Source organism: Odocoileus virginianus, chromosome 24 (assembly GCF_023699985.2).
Source record: "Odocoileus virginianus isolate 20LAN1187 ecotype Illinois chromosome 24, Ovbor_1.2, whole genome shotgun sequence".
Taxonomy (NCBI): Eukaryota; Metazoa; Chordata; class Mammalia; order Artiodactyla; family Cervidae; genus Odocoileus; species Odocoileus virginianus.
In genome coordinates, this window is record NC_069697.1 from 11,800,692 (window position 1) to 11,815,632 (window position 14,941).

Consider the following 14,941-nt stretch of genomic DNA (forward strand, 5'->3'; position numbering starts at 1 on the left):
GTATACTTCTCATATGCAACAATATTGATATTTATATTACATTTTTATAAGTTATGAGTCATCGTCTATAAATTCAGATGGACAAGAAATGTCATACACACTTGCATATACACATGTGAATAAGTCAGACTTGGAACATATAGAAAGTCAGCCTTGTAAAATTATAGTCATTTGATTCTTGGGGGCAGCCCCTCTTCCTGTTGTACAAAAACCTGGCAAATAGAAGACGGTCCTCGAGCTGTCAGTCTATCTGTATAGTTGCTGATACATTGCTTCCTTTAAGCTTGGGGATAATCATCTCTGTTGCTTTTATTTCAAATGTGGGGGCCGGTATCTTTCCCAAGTCTGTAATTCCATGCAGTAGGTCCAACTCCCCAGTATAGCCCCCAGGTGAAACCCCGCCACCTGGCGGGGTGCTGCCAGGGACAGGAAATGTGTTCCCGCCTTTTCTCAGGATCCAGTGGCCTCCATTACCCTTAGCTGTGATGACACTCAGCATTTTCCCTCTTCTTTTTATTTTTCCTTGTTCCTACATTTGTCCAAAATATTCTTCTTCCTCTTTACCCTATCACTACCCTCTCATCCTTGAAATCTAATTTTCAAAACACAAAAGCTGAGAAGAGAATCTGCTGGCAATTAAGGCAGTTGTACCGTGTGATCACAAGCCTCTTTTGAGATAATGGGGAAAAAAAGATCTGGATACCTTATGGGAATGTGGGGATGGAAAATTTCAGTGAGAACAGAATACACATTAATAGCTCAATAAATTACCTTGCCTCATTGCTTGAAAATTCCACCTGGAATTTTTAATGTATCTATACCCATAGTTCGGTTTGGAATTATAAGCTGAAAAGAAGCATGGAACACACCCAGAAGGAAAATGTGCATTGGTTCAATCATTTCCGATCCAGAGGTTCAATGTCTGATTCATAGCGAAACCTCAGCAGGCAAGTGAACCAATGGGAAGGCACAGATTGCACCTTTCTGCATTTTTTATGCATATTTCTAATGAGCTGTTCCTTTCAACAATCCTGATTTTATCAGTAAATTTGTGGCCATTGAACTACATATTGTGAAATCTATTAGAGATAAATAGTAGTCTATGATTCACCTTCCGTGGTACTCAGACATCTGTTAAAAAAATTATTCCTTTGAGACAAATTTGGTTTCACAAAGCATATAAAACTTAGTTGCCAGCTCGATCTGACTTAATACTGCCATTCACCACTGTGGCATAATGTCCATAACACATTTTCACTCCTTAAAATAAAAATATTCAAAGCACAAGACAGACTAGACATTGGGGACTGGAATAAATGACTGCCTGAGAGGTCCATCAGTTGAGCAGAGTTGTGCTAACAATGGTAATAATAGCTAACACTTACGTGGTGCCTGCTGTGTCCCGAGATGGTTTTAAGGGCTTTATAGGCATTAACTGTTTCAGTCCTTCCACAAGTCAGTGAGGCCGCTATTATTCTTATTCTCACTTTACAAGTAAGAGAGCTGAGGCAGAGACTCTCAGGGATTGTCAAGTTCACTTGGCTGATAGGAAGCTGATTGGTATGTGAGCCTAGTAGTTTGGCTCCTGAATCACTGATCTTACCCCCTCCACTGAACACCATGATTTCTTAGGATGGAAAGAGGACACAGTCACCTTTATTCCCATCTTTCCCCAACCCAACTCATGTAAAATATAAGCATAAACTTCTCTTTCAAAAGCTAAATTACCAAGTTTATGCTTATCAAGAAAAATAGCATGCAAAAAATTTAAAATAATAATTTCCATTGCGTGCTTATGTTATATATACCTAATAGCTAATATATATTTGTATTATGTAAAATAACATCATCAGAATGTACAATGTTGAGAGCCACATTTTCATTTAACTTTATGTGTTGAGAATTTTCCACTTGCAAAAAGTCCTTAAAATATGTTTATTATTTATATAAAAATATTACTTATATTCTTTATATGTATTAATTATATAAAATTTTAGGTTGTTTCCAACTTTTCACAATTCTAGATAAAAACAGTAAAAACAGATTCTTTTGCTCTTATGATCATTTTCCTGAACCGCACTTTCCAAAGTGAATTGACGGGATAGATTATATGAACACTTAGGAGCTCTTGAAACACTTTGCCAGATCATCTCCCCAAAGTAGTCTTGCTTTAAAGTCACACAAATTAGTGTGCAGGTACCATTTGTGATGCAAGTTCAGCAGCACTAGGTATTCTAGCCACATGTCTTTGTTCCTAGTAAGGGAAAGAGGTTTGCAATATGTTACAATGTTGTTTTAATTTAATGTATTCTCTGATGTCTGTTTTCCTTGACACAGAAGGTAAACATATTTTTCTTATTTTTTTCCGAGCACAATTTCCATAGTGAGAGTAAGCAACCTTTGACTTTCCCATATGTTACAAATATTTTTTCCTGGGTGGTGTTTGTATTTATTTTGCTTAACATTATTTTTACATAGAAATTTTAAAATGTAGTTTAAATACATCAACATTTGTCATTGTGGTTTCTTTATTTCCATCTTGAGAGTAGCTACCCTCATTTTAATATTAGAGAAATACTCAATTTACTATCTTCTCTAGTTATTTGTGGTTTAATTTTTTAGTTTTTCATAGTGTAGCTGATCTGAAGTTTACTCTGGCAAAAATCAATACTGAATTAATTTGTGTATAGTGACATCTTTTTAGTATTGAATTTTCTCCTCAAATGATCAGTGCTTTCTTCTCTCACTGAATTTTTATAGTTTTATTCATATTGTCTATAATTTGTTTTAAATTTTATTTTAAGATATGTATCTTGGATGCTGTTGTGATACGGGTAATTGGTTTTTCCACTTTTTATTTTACTCTAACGTATAAGCAAGATATGAATTATCACATATACTTGGTCAGCTTATTGGAATCTCTAATGAATTTTTTTTTTTTTACTTTTGTGTGTTGTACAGAAGCTGTATCTTAAACAAAAGAATGGTCATAACCATGTAAAAAACAAATTTTTTTTTCTTCTTTCTAATTGTTATATGTCATAGCATCTATAGCACTCTGAGAACAATATTACATAGTGATAAAAATGGTATCATTTTTTTTTTTGTTGTTTTTTATTTTGGTTGCTAACTTTTAAGTAGCATCTTGGCTTCTGTTGAGATATTTAACTCAAAAATATTTATTAAACACTGAATATAGGCCAGCCAATCTTGGAGACTGTAGAGGAAGAGGCAGAGAATAAGTATGATAAATAAATAGATTTATTACATTAGTCAATGATAAATGTTAAGGATAAAAAATCTCCAGGCAATGGAGTGAGATATTTGTATGGGTTGCTTTTAGATGTTTGGATGGGTTGATTTTGGGCAGGGTAGCTAGGGATGAACTCACTGAGAGGAAAGACCTTGAGGATGTGAAGGAATGAGTCCTGGACAAAGGTTATTCCTGGAAGAGCAAACAGAAATGTAAAGGCCCAAAGATAAGTACTTGTCTAGTGTATTTAGAGAAGAACATAGATCTTCAAAGATCTGAAACTTAATGAGGCACCAGATCGTCTAGCCTTCAGTTCAGTTGCTCAGTCACGTCCAACTCTTTGTGACCCCGTGGACTGCAGCACGCCAGGCCTCGCTGTCCATCACCAACTCCCGGAGCTTACTCAAACTCATGTCCATTGAGTTGGTGATGTCATCCAACCATCTCATCCTCTGTCGTTCCCTTCTCCTCCTGCCTTGAATCTTTACCAGCATCAGGGTCTTTTCAAATGAGTCAGCTCTTCGCATCAGGTGGCCAAAGTATTGGAGTTTCAGCTTCAACATCAGTCCTTCCAATGAATACTCAGGACTGATCTCCTTTAGGATGGACTGGTTGGATCTCCTTGCAGTCCAAGGGGCTCTCAAGAGTCTTCTTCAACACCACAGTTCAAAAGCATCAATTCTTCAGTGCTCAACTTTCTTTGTAGTCTAACTCTCACATCCAAACATGACTACTGGAAAAACCATAGCTTTGACTAGGGGGACCTTTGTCAGCCTCTGCTTTTTACAATGCTGTCTAGGTTCGTCATAACTTTTCTTCCAGGGAGCAAGCTTCTTTTAATTTCATGGCTGCAGTCACCATCTGCAGTGATTTTGGACCCCAAAAAATAAAGATGTCACTGTTTCCATTGTTTCCCCATCTATTTGCCATGAAGTGATGGGACTGGATGCCATGATCTTAGTTTTCTGAATGTTGAGTTTTATTCCAGCTGTGCTTCATCCAGCCCAGCATTTCTCATGACGTACTCTGCATATAAGTTAAGTAAGCAGGGTGACAATATACAGCCTTAACGTGCTCCTTTCCCGATTTGGAGCAGCCTTTTGTTTCATGTCCAGTTCTAACTGCTGCTTCTTGACCTGCGTCTAGCCTTAGACTTCATAATAAGCACTTTGGTTTTTATTTTGAGTGAGGCAGGAAGTTGTTAAGAAGGGGTACTTAAAAGAGCCTTGATTAAGAGAGATTTTTTTTAATTAGGAAGAGATATTGAATCAACTTTAAAATGAAAGATTTTATTAAGAGGATTTGCACAAAAGGCTTAAGTATTTTCTGTATCTGTCTTAGAGTATAAAGAAAAATGGAAATCAATTTTAAGTTGGTTATTTTACCACAACAAAGGGCAGTGCCATTTGGGGAAAACAACCATATACTGTTGGGTATACTTACAGTAAAATGTGAGTATACTCACCTTAAGTGTTATCATGAGATTTAGATGAAATAACATGTAGAATATTCAGCTGATTCTTTGGCAAATAAATAGTAAATATCCAAGTATGTTAGCATAATACTCAAGTTAATCAAATGTGTTATTATATAGCAAGGACTTTGATATAAAAATATATACAGTATATATAAGAAACTGACTTTTAGAATGGAATTAAACTTGTCATACACATTTTTCCTTTAAATTTCTAGTCATGTCATTTTAGGATTTTTCTCAATAAGGTTATTTTAGCCTCACAGAAAACCTGGGTGTACCTGGGGATAAATCCTAGATACTTTTTTTAATAAAAAATTTTAGAGCAATTTTAGATTCATAGCAAAATTGAGTTAAAGCTGGAGAAATTTCCTCTGTACCACCTACCTCCACACATATATGGCCTTTCATCAACATCACTCACCAGAAAGGTATACTGGTTATTATTGATGAACTTACAATGACATGTAATATCACTAAAAGGATTCACCTTTAGTGGTATTTTTTATGGGTTTGGACAAGTGTGTAATGGCATTTATCCATCATTATAGAGTCATATGGAGTTAGTTTCACTGCCCCCCCAATCCTCTGTTCTCCACCTCTTCATCTCTCCTTCTTTCTTAACCCGTGGCAATCACTTATCTTGTTACTGGCTCCATAGTTTGCCTTTTCCAGAATGTCACATGGTTGAAATCATATAGTATGTAGCCTTCACAGATTGATTTTTTTCACTCAGTAGTATGTATTTAAGATTTGTCCCTGTCTTTTCATGACTCAATAATTCCTTTTTTGTGTTTATTTTTTTTAATTTAGCATGAAGGAAATGTTTCATTCCAAATATACCAAAGTTTAACCATTCACTCATTGAAGAACATCTCGGTTGCTTACAAGTTTTAGTAAATTTAAGTAAAGCTGCTTTAAACATTTGTGTGAAGATTTTGAATGGACATAAATTCCAGCTCCTTTAGGTGTTAAGAATAGTGCTAAGAAGCACTATTTCTGGACTATATGGTAAGAATATATTCAGTTTTGAAACCACCACTGTCTTTCAAAGTATTTACACAAGTTTGCATTCCTACCAGCAACGCATGAGAATTTCAGTAGCTGTACATCCTTTTCAGCACTGGGTGTTGTCAGTGTTTTGAATTTTGGTTATTCTAATAGGTAAGTAGTTATATCTTATTGTTGTGCTAATTTGCATTTCCCTTATGACATCATCTCATATGCTTATTTACTATCTGCCTTTCTTCATTCATGAGGTGTCTCTTAAGGTCTTTGTCCAACTTTTTAATCAGTTGTTTTTCTTATTATTGAGTTTTAAGAATTCTTTTCATATTTTAAATAATGATCCTTTATCAGAAATGTCTTTGGCAAATATTTTCTTACAATATTTGTATAATATTTTCTTATACAAGTCTGTGGCTTGCTTTTTCATTCTCCTCATAGTGTCTTTCACAAAGCAGAAACTTTTAAAATTTTAATTAAGTCCAACTTATTTCTTTCTTTCACAGATCATGCCATTGATAGGGTATCTTAAAAGTCATTGCTGAATTCCTGGTGATCTAGATTTTCTCTTATGTTAACTTCCAGAAGATTTATAGTTTTTTATTTAGGTCTGCTACCCATTTCAAATTAACTTTTGTGAAGAAGATAGGTTTGTGCCCACTTTTTATTTTTGCATGTAGATGTCTGGTTGTCTAGCATTGCTTATTGAAAAGGCTAACTTTCCTCATCATATTGTCTTGCTTCTTTGACTATAGTTATGAGGTCTATTTCTGGGTTCTCTATTTTATTCCATTAATCTGTTTTCCCCCCACATACCACACTGTCTTGATTACTGTAGCATTATGGTAACTCTTAAATTCAGATAGTGCTAGAATTATGACTTTGTTCTTCTGTTTCAATACCATGTTGGCCATTCTGGGTAATCCTAGTAGGTAATTTTAAATATTAAAATGTGGGCAGGAAGTAGAGTGTTTTTTTTTTTTTTTTTTTCCCAGAGCATTCTTTGTTTTAAAAATCAATTTTTATTGGAGTATAGTTAATTTATAATGTTATGTTAGTTTCCACTGTACAGCAAACTGAATCAGTTATACATACACATATACCCCCCTATTTTTAGATGCCATATAGACCACTGGAGAGTAATGAGTAGAGTTTCCCGTGTTATACAGTAGACTCTTATCATCTGTTTTATATATAGTAGTGTGTATATGTCAGTTCCAATCTCCCAATTTATCCCTGCCCATCCCTTTCCCCACTGATATCCATAAGCTTATTTTCTACATCTGTGACTTTATTTCTGTCTTGTATGTAAGTTCATTAGTACCTTTTTTAAAGATTCCATATATAAATGATATCACATGATATTTGTGTTTTTCTGTCTGACTTTAGTCTTGACCACTAAAAACATTACGTGATAAATCAGAAATCCACTGCCTCATTGATTTTGAAATCTGCCCTTACATTCTAATATATGGATTCAAAAGAGAATATAGCAAGCTTTTCCCTTTTGAATATGTGGAATTATGCCAATTTTGTGTGTGTGTGTTTCTTAGAGATGGAAAGAGAGGAATGATAACAGTAATAAAGGTGTATGTGTGTGAAGGTATAAAGTCAATCTCTGCCTCCTTTGTATGCCAGTACAATGAATCGGTTACACTGCAGCCAATTTCACAAAGAAGCATTTCAGAATTAGTTGCAATAAATGAGAATCAGTAAACTCATATCTAGAATATCACATTAGCAACTTTTTTTGTATGTAACATTCTACCTAGTTATATCTGCATCATCCTGAATCAATGATTTGAAAGGTTTATTTTCTCAGATTCTGCCCTTGACCTGGTTTTATTTTAAAGTGCTTCACCTTTTAGGCATTTTGATTTAGTTACTTACTTTCTAGAAACAACAACAAAAAAGTAAGAGATGTGTGTTTTTATTAGCATTTATGCAGCATAATGTGATAAAAGCTACTTCTATTATATGCTTCCTAATGTGGAAGTGCTTTTGCTGAAAGCTAATTTAACCTGAAAGTGACAAGATATTGATCCGTTATAACATATCAGAAATATCTTTAGTTGTGTAGTGTTCCCACATAGGAAAAAAATCTGAGATAAACAATGGTCTCTTTCTATAAGCCTAAAATGATAAAGAAACAGTTATTTTTCCAGTTGTAAAAATACTAAGATGAAAATAAGGAACTATCAGAAACAAAAGAATATTCAGTAAGATCATATGTATTAATAGATTCAATCATTTCAAATATTAAGTATGTGTTCTTGATAATTCAAGGTGACCAGCCCCACATACGAAAGTCAGGCTTTTGTATCCACAGAGCACGTTCGCTGAGCAGTGCTTTAATGTTAATGAAAGTTGGCATCTTGTGATATTCTGTTCTCTGCTTTTTGAATAGTTGAAGGTTATTTCCATATGGCCACTTAAGGTCTGGAGGTTAAAGCAGTATGTAAAACATTTTCTTTGCAATTTAATCCTATCAACAAAAAAGACTTTCTGAGATATATGGTAACTGATCACATTTTTCTCCTTTCACTTTAATTATCAATAAGCCTGAATGGTAAAAAAATGCTCAGTTTTATGTACCCTGTTATGGCTTATATATTGAAATGATTTTTGAATCTTGATTTCTACTTCTTTTTTTAAAAATTTTGAATCTATAATTTTATTTCTATTTTCTTATGTCTTAGGTGTCCCAAATTTGTACATGTGAGTAATGGTTGTACGTAAGTGAATGGATAAATAAATGTTGTGTGTCAAAACTTTCTAATTTCTTTAGAAATTTTTCAAAGATTTGGTGCTCTTACTTAGCCAATAAACCTGTCACAGAAAATTAAACTTGCTGGAGACAGACTAACAATTAGTCAGAATTCTGGACAAAAATATTGTTAGGGTAATTGGTCTGCCAAGTCAAGTCGAAGTGTATCAATATTCAAAATCAGTTCATAAAGCAGTGATAACCTGACATAATCAATCATGTGAAAGTTTTTTTTTTTAGAATTTTCCAGTAAACTAGTATATGATAAGGAACGTGATATTGATTTCCCAAGATTGACACTTGGAAATGCAAAGTAACCTCTCATATAAAGCCTTTGTTTTTTTCTTTTTACATTAAAGGAATACCTTTATAAATGGTTTTCCATCTTAGATTTTAAAATAATATATTTTAGTATCAAAAACTCATATATATTTCAATAATTTCCAAAAAATTGTAATTCTATTTTCCCTTCTAAAATACAATTGTTTACAAGATATTTGAAAGAGAACTTTATCCGACTATTGTGTCCAGTTTAAAATCATACATTTTAGGAAATGATAAAACAGGCTAGAGGGCATTTAATATGAATGGAGAGGTGGAAAAATTATTTTTAGGCTAATCTAGAAGTAGTCATTAATTATTCTGGAAAGATAAATTAAAAGGGGCAAATGAAAGCCTCTTTTTGAAACTCTCTTTGTTTACTTGCTCTTCATCCTCCCATGTGTGGACTGAAAAAATGAACTGTATTTATTGTGAAGGAAGAATTCACACATAGGGAAGATGTCTTTGTAGTATGGTAGATCAAAATGCTGACCTAGGCTGCCAAGGGTTAAGTTGCTGTGAATTTTAATCCCTAGGGAATCGCTAAATTTGATGGACAACTATGTGATTTGAATGATTTAGATAGTGGTGCTAGGTACTGAATCACTTCAAGAGATGAAGGTTGTGATGCTTTTCTAATTTATGTTTCAGTGATTTTATTGAAGCAAATATCATATATTCTAATAGATATAGTTGTTCCTTCCTAAATTAAGCACAGAAACAGATAATTAAGTTTCTGAAAGTTTTATGTGTTACATACACCTGATATCTTTTTTAAAAATTACATTTTCCTTCCAATAGACTCCTCAAGCATGCTGCACATGCATCTATTTGAAGTATTTAATATGCTTCATTGAGTTATATATTCCTTTCTTTCACTAGATAGTAGTTTTTTTTTACAGTTAAGATCATGGTGTAAATTATTTGTATTCCTGGAACCTAGTGCAGTGTTGCACATGATGTCCACAATTATGATGTGGTAAATGAAAGGAAAAAAGATGAAAGCAAATAAGAAAGAAGAAATTTCTGGCTCCTGTCTTAAAAAGTTGATCCTGTAATTTTGGCTTGTAGCCATAAGGTGGCAGAAGTATCCCACTGTGAAGAAATTCATTTATTCACTCATTCATTTAATCATGTTACACACGGTTAGATTTTCTTTTCTTTCCTCCATGACCTTTCTGGAGTCTTGAAGACTATAGAAAACAGTGAATAATGTGAAAAGCATGTCACCCAATACACATTTTTCAACTGAACAGCTGAAATCTTGGTGAGGTTAAAGTATCCTGATGCTAAAATGGAACATTCTCTGACATATTTTTTTCTCACATTCTTGCTTTTTAGTTTCTATATACACTTTTATTACTCTGAGAGTCCTAATTTTAAGTTAATCTAATAAAATATTCCAATTTAGCTGAAATTAATTTTGCAATTTCAGTGTCTTTGCTTTAAAATTTATGCATATTTTCTACTGATGGGGAGGCAAAAAACATCTTTCATTATTATTAAACTACCTATCATTCGTTGTGGTCCAATAAGATATCTCTTCATGGGTATTATTTTTTCTTACTTTTAAGTTTGATATAATAAATTTATTCACATTTTAAAGATGAGGAAACTAAATAACCGAGTATTTAGAGTTTGCTCAATGTTACACGGAAAGTTACGGGAAGAACGTGGGATATGAATCTGGTTTGGCATTCTTATAGATTTGGGCCCACCCATCAGAATCTACCCATGTAGGGTTTTTTTAAATTCATATTTGCTGGTGTATCAGATTTCATTTGTATTTCAGTTCACAGTCAAAGTAGAGATGATCCACCTGAGGACCTACCTATTAGAATTCTTATCACAATGTATTGTAATTGCTCATTTACTTGTATGCTTAATTAAAATTGAATTCTCTGAGGGCAAAGTTTGATCTTCTATCTTTGCATTCCCAGCATCTGGTAAAGAGTATGCATGCGTGCTAAGTTGCTTCAGTCGTGTCCGACTCTTTGTGACCCTCTGGACTGTAGCCCGCCAGGCTCTTCTATCCGTGGGATTCTCCAGGCAGGAATACTGGAATGGGTTCCCATCCCCTCCTCCAGGGGATCTTCCTGACCCAGGGATCAAATTAAACCTGTGTCTTGTGCAACTCTTGCATTGCATGCAGATTCTTTATTGCTGAGCCACCAGGGAAGCCAGGTAAAGAATATTCTAGGTGGAAAGTACTCCATATATAAAAATGTTAAATAATTTAATAAATCATGGTTCTTTTACCAAAGCTTAGGTTTCTTTTTCCCTCTCCTCCATCCAAAGCCTCAGAAGTAGTTTTCTTAAAGTGAGAATATTTTTGCAGCAGACTCCATTGCTTACAAACCTCACTTTCTCCCTAACTTCAATTTTGTTTAGGTGTCAGGATGCTTTGTGTTTCAGGGGAGTATGACATGGAGAGGGAATCAGTCAAGGTAACACAACCCCCTTGTGTTCAGTGGTTGAGTTAGGGGTGTGTAAGTGATATGATGCAAGATGTGAGAAAGTCTGTTGGGAGTTGACTGCAAGAGTTTTTCTTGCCTTTAGGAAGCAAAGTAAGGAAAACGTTTGTATTCTTCTGTTGGATGTTTCAGTATGAGGATATGATAGTTGGAAGCTGCTTCAACCATTTGAAAGATAAAAATCAAAATAATGAGAATGGCAGAAAAGAAAGGTGAAAGAACTTGATTACACTGTAATTTTCTGAGTTAATAACTTTTGAAATTTCCTAATCCCTTGTACTGGGATAGATAATTCAATCAGAGCCATTACCACACCTGCCATTTGTTCATCTCAGTTTATTGTAAAATTTTCTGTACAATCAAATGTGGCAAGGAAGATTCCTCCCCTTAACTGGCAAACTGCCCTGGTCTTCAATAGCAGTTAGGGAAGATCTAGATGCCATTCACTTCGAGGAGGTTCAGGAGACATCCAGAACACACCTTATGAACTACTCACCAGCTATGTTAGGACAAGGGAGTGACTCAAAATCTCTGGTATACCAGTAAAATGTAACAACTCACTTCCCGAAAACAAAAGGTGATATTTTAAAATTTATTATAAGCTTCACAGATAGAAAGCAGGTATAGCACACAGTTTACAAATATTAATAAAGTATACAATACTCTTTATTATAAGTTTCATATAGCTAATTGATTCTCACATAATGCTCTGTTTGGTTTCTGCCAAATTTCGGTATCTACAGACAAGCTATAGTTGCAGCCAATGAATATATTTCCAACATGACTGTGCTTGATATTTTCATTTGCATTAAGAATAATACAAATGAAACTATAAAGACATATGTTGGAATTCTACTCATTTGCCAGTGATATTACCAACTTCTTTGCTGAATATAATAATGTTTTTCAAATACTGGAAGAATATTTCCTTGCTACTGTATTCCATTCACAGTGGAACAGATACAGCCATAATATACTTTAAGTTTACACTACAGTATTAACACTTTCTCTATGAATTAAGTTTGGGCCATTAAGAAAACAATCAATCAAGCCTCCATTTGTTGGGTTTCCCAGTTACTTTGGTGTAAATATTCTTGCAATGACTGTAATGATGACAAAACATGAAACTGGGAAGAGGTGTGTAGTGGCACACTATATTTTTCCACCATATAGAAATAAGGCAAATAATAGCAAAAGCAAAGATAATTGTAAGATACACTAAAATAATTAGGAAGTGATGAGGCTTGGGAATTTAATATAAAATTTATCAAATTGTAAATTTATATGATTTAATTTTTAATAATAGCTATGTTTAACAACCACCTTGCAAAATCCCTGAAAATTAAATAATCAGCTTTTGTGAGCTGGTATGGGCCAGCTCAGGCACACTGCTGCACCATATGTTTCATCACAGAAATAAGTGATTCATTTTCCTGGTTCAGTTTAGCAAAATCTGGCTAACAAATTGTGTCGAATCTCCTGTTGCTATCAGATGTATTTGTTTTTAGGCAAACAATTCTACTGGCAGACTGTTTTTTCTCTTTTGAGAGTTAAAGCCAGTATAGACTGGATAAAGTAGTTGAGGACCAAATGGATAAAGTAGTTGAGGACCAAAATCTAATTATTTTAAGATGCTTGTGAATGCCATATACACAAATTTACCAAAATAATTTTTACTATTATGACTGTTATACATATCAGTTGAAGGCTCGTTCAAGGAATATGTGTCAATCAAAACTTGGGAGTTGGGCATTTGTTTTGAGGATTAAAATATGGCAACTTATTTTTGTGTGATAGTGAAATAAACATGTCTTACTTAAATTATGTTATCATAAACCAGAAATATCATATAATTTTACAATTTTTGTTTACAGTTCAGTTTAGGCCTTTTTGTTATATCTGATGAATATATATGGGTGATTTTCTTTTTACTCAATCCAGATAAATCTAGTTATTTGCAATGAATATAGCCTTGACTTTTCAGGTTTATTTAAATCAGACAGGGAACAAAATTGAGGGATTAGAAAGTGATATCAACAGCTTTACAGTACTGTCCTATGATTTGTCTTCTTCCAATTTAGGTTCAGAAATAACATCTAATTATGTTTCTATCCCTGTAGAGAATACCTCATATTTATAAAACATTCCTCATTGGATATGTTTTTTTCAAAATCTTGATTGCATGCACCATTTCATTTGTTTTATTTTAAAATAAATCAATGGAAAGAAAAGAAACTACGGAAATAATCTTTCCTTCTTTAAATTTCATGTTAAATAAAAGGACTTATTTTTGAACCTGAACAACCAGCTGGTGTAGAAGAAAGGATACATAAATTTGGCATTAGATGAAACAATACCTATTCTGCTCCAAGCTTTTGAGAAACACATGGGAATTAAGTGTCACTGAAATTGAGCCCTCTCTTATCTCAGTAGGGTCAGGAAATAGAGAAATAATTTCTTTTTTCCATAGCTTCAGACTGGGATCTAGCTGAATTTGCCCACTCTGGGTTACTGACTTGTGCTTACAGATAAGTTACAGTTGAATGCATGAGCAACTACCCACATGGATTTTTAAATGAGGAGAAAAATAGTTTGGCTCTAGAGTTAATGTATTCCAATTGTGATAGACATAATACAGTTAATATTGGACAATTTGACACAAGTGTCTGGGCAATTCAAGAACAATCTTTTCTATTATCTAATTATTCATGTAATTGAGGAAAATGGGGTTATTATGGTGACCCCTGTATTTAAATCCAACCTTTCAATTTTTCGGTGTTTGCAGAGAACTTCATTTGAGAAATTATTCTTAATGTTAATTTTATACATATTTTCTCTACTTACTGTCTTTAGAAATATATAAAGGGATCTTTTTTCCTAAGAACTTTCCTGCTTCTAATATCTCTGTACTAAAATTATTATGAAATGGCTAGATATTTCCTCAGTAATAATTTGTAAATATCTCAGCTTGAGAAGCTTTTAAATAAAAACTCTAAGATTTAAAAGTTCTATTTTAAGTATTGCTATTGGTTGTTGAACGTGTTAGTTGCTCAGTTGTGTCTGACTCTGTGACCCACTGACTGCAGTCCATGGAATTCTCCAGGCAAGAATAGTGGAGTGGGTTGCCATTCCCTTCTCCAGGAGATCTTCCCGACCCAACGGTTGAACCTGGGTCTCCTGGATTGCAGGCAGATTCTTTACCATCTGAGCTACCAAGGATGCCTAATCAATAATCTGTTGATTATTAATGCTTAATGAATATGCTGATTTTTCCCCAAAATTTATTGGTAATTTTAAAGTCTTCCCCTCCTCCCCCCAAATGATGCCTCTAGAATATATCTTGATTAAAAGAATATACGTCCTGGACCTGTTTTCAGTCAGACCTATGATATGTGATGTGCATATGATTTTTGGTAATTCTGAGACATTAATTTTGTGTACCAATACAGATTGTTTGCACATAATGAAAGAGTGGAATCTGGTATACTGGAGAATCCTCCACACACACACCATAAAGGAGAAAGATGTTTTTAGGAGTAAATGCTGGGAAGTTTTTTGTTTCTTAGGGGTACACTGATGAAAAATAAACCAAAAGCAAACCTGATGGCTTAGGGAAGCACTCCAAGATAGGTTACAGAACCTGCTGA